The sequence below is a fragment of the Odontomachus brunneus genome, unplaced genomic scaffold (genome assembly GCF_010583005.1).
Source record: "Odontomachus brunneus isolate Ranch 3 - 2012 unplaced genomic scaffold, Obru_v1 Obru_scaffold_111, whole genome shotgun sequence".
NCBI classification, from domain to species: Eukaryota; Metazoa; Arthropoda; class Insecta; order Hymenoptera; family Formicidae; genus Odontomachus; species Odontomachus brunneus.
The window spans coordinates 383,463-386,029 of record NW_022639561.1 but is presented as its reverse complement, the minus strand read 5'-3'; the positions used below and the strand labels follow the sequence as shown (position 1 = coordinate 386,029).

General features: G+C 44.0%; 1 pseudogene; it reads left to right on the top strand.

Moving 5' to 3' along the window:
• Positions 1-845: 845 nt before the first annotated feature.
• The window catches only part of LOC116849329, a 4,361-nt pseudogene continuing 2,639 nt past the window's right edge, over positions 846-2,567 (top strand).

Sequence of the window (2,567 nt, the reverse complement as noted above, 5' to 3'; positions counted from 1 at the left end):
CGAAGGAATATAAATGGAAAGTACAGATGGTAGGAAGGAAGTACAGGAAGAGAAGGGCGAGAGAGTTATATTGATGGGAGTTAGGAAGGACTTAGGGGAGATAGGGTTAGAGGAAGATGAAAAGGAAGTGGAAGGAGAAATTATCAGGGAAGGATGTAAATGGATGATTATAGAACTATATGTAAATGAGGATATTGAGAGGAAGCTAGAAGGGTTAGAAGAATGGATGGAAAATTGGGGAGAAGAGAGAAAGGTTATTATAGGAGAAGACTTTAATGCGAGGACGGGAGAGAGGGTAGAATAGAGTGAGGGAGGAGGAAGAGAGGACAAAGGAGTGTGAGAGGGTGGAGGAAGGGAGGAGAAAGGAGGACAGAGAAAATCGAAGAACAAAATCGAATGGGAAAGACAGGAAGTTGCTGCAGGCAATAGAGGAAAGAGGATTCGTGATAATGAATGGAAATGTGGCAGGGAATGAAGAGGGTGAGTTTATGTATACGGGAGTAAATGGGGAGTCGATGATTGATTATATACTGGGAGGTGAGGAAGTGTTGGGGAAGGTAATAAGGATGGAAGTGAAGAGATAGACTCGGATCATCACCCAATAATCTTAGAGCTGAGAGGGCAGGTTAGGCGAGGGGAAAGGCGGAGAGTGGGAAGAACAGGGAAATGTAGAGGTAAATAGGACAAAGAAGGAAGGGAGAGATTTTAAAGGGAGTTAGGGAAGATTCATGTAGATGAGGAAGGGGGGCAGGAAGAGTTGGTGGAAGTGATAGAGAGAATAAGGAAAACTTTGAAGGTAGGTGAAGGGGAAGATGAGAGAGATAAAGAGGTGAGAGGAATGCAGGATGAAGAAGAAGGAGGTAAGAAAGGAGTTGAGAAGGTGGAGGGGAGGAGCGAGACAGACAAGATGGGATACAGGGAGAGGAAGAGAGAGTATAAGAGGCTTTGGGAGAGGAAGAAGAAAAAAGAAAGAGAGAGGATGGAAAGAGAGGTGATGGAAGCAAGGACGGAGGAAAGTGTTTGGCAGTTGGTGAAAAGAGAGAGAGCAAGAAACAGTGGAGTAAATGAGGGAAATGGAAATGAAGGAGAGAAGAGGGAGTGGAAGAAGAAATAGGGTAGGAGGAGATAAAGAAGGTTATGAAAAAGTTGAAAGATGGAAAAATGGGGTTGGATGAGGTATTGAACGAAGTATGGAAATATGGAGGGGGAGAGATGGATAAATGGGCATGGAGGATGTGTAGAAAGGATGTGTATGGAAAGGATAGAGATAACCGGAAGAGTGGAAGGAGGGGGTGGTGATATCAATAAGGAAAAAAAGGAACGGAGAGAGGGAGTAGAGGATTATAGAGGGGTGACATTGATGCCATCATTATAAAAGATATATACAGCAGTTTTAGCGGAAAGGCTAAGGGAAGAAGTGAAAGAGAGGGGGTTGCTTTCAGAGAGTCAGACGGGATTTAAGAAGGGAGTGGGAACGGTGGTTTAGATATACACGTTAAATTATTTAATAAACAAAGGAGGAAAAATGGTAACATTTTTTATTGATTTATTGATCAATTTTATTGATTTTATTGATACAAGAAGTAAGGTGAGGGTGGGAGAGAAGGTAAGGAGGAGATATTGGACGAGTAGAGGGTTGAGGCAGAAGTGTCCGTTGAGTCCGGTTCTATTTAACATTTTACTAGCGGATTTAGAGGGAATAATGAAAAGAGGAGACTGGGGAGGAGTGGGGATAGGAGGAGAGAAATATTATACGCTGGCGTATGCGGATAATGTGGTACTGATTGCGAAAGAAGTGGGAGATATAAATGCGATGATAGGGAGATTGGAGGGGTACTTGAACAGGAAAGAGTTAGAACTGAATGCAAGCAAGTCGAAGATTATGAGGTTCAGGAAAGGAGGGGAGAGAGAAAAGGTATGACTTGAGGTGGAAGGGAAAGAAGTTAGAGGAGGTGAAGGAGTGCAGGTATTTAGGATATGTATCGAAGAGAAATGGAGGACAGGAAGCGCAGGTGAGGGATAGGGGAAGGAGGGCAGCGGTGGTGATGAGGGAAGTTTAGAGAATAGGGAAGAGAGTATAGAAGAAGGATTGGAAAAAAAGGTTATGACTGTTCGATAGATTAGTATGGACAGTGATGGGATATGGTGCGGAGATTTGGGGATGGAAAGAGAGGGAGGAGCTAGAGAAAGTGTAAGAAAGGTTTGTGAAGTGGACAATGGAAGAGGAGAGAAGAACACCGGAGTATATGATAAAGGAGGAGGTGGGAAGGGAGAAGATGAGAGGGAATGCAGGGAAGAGAATTTGGAATTTTGAAAGGAGATTGGAAGAGGGAGGAGGAGGGGTAATGGCAAAGAGATATAGGGAGGAAATGAGGGAGAGGTGGAAAAAAGGCAAGATAGTGGGAGACTGGGAGAGAGAAAAGAAATTGTTTATGGAAGAGAGAGGATGGAGGGTAGGGGAAAAGGAAGAGAAGGGATATGAGGAGGAGAAAGAGAGGGAGATGCATAGGAGAGAGAGAGAGAGAGAGAGAGAGAGAGAGAGAGAGAGAGAGAGAGAGAGAGAGAGA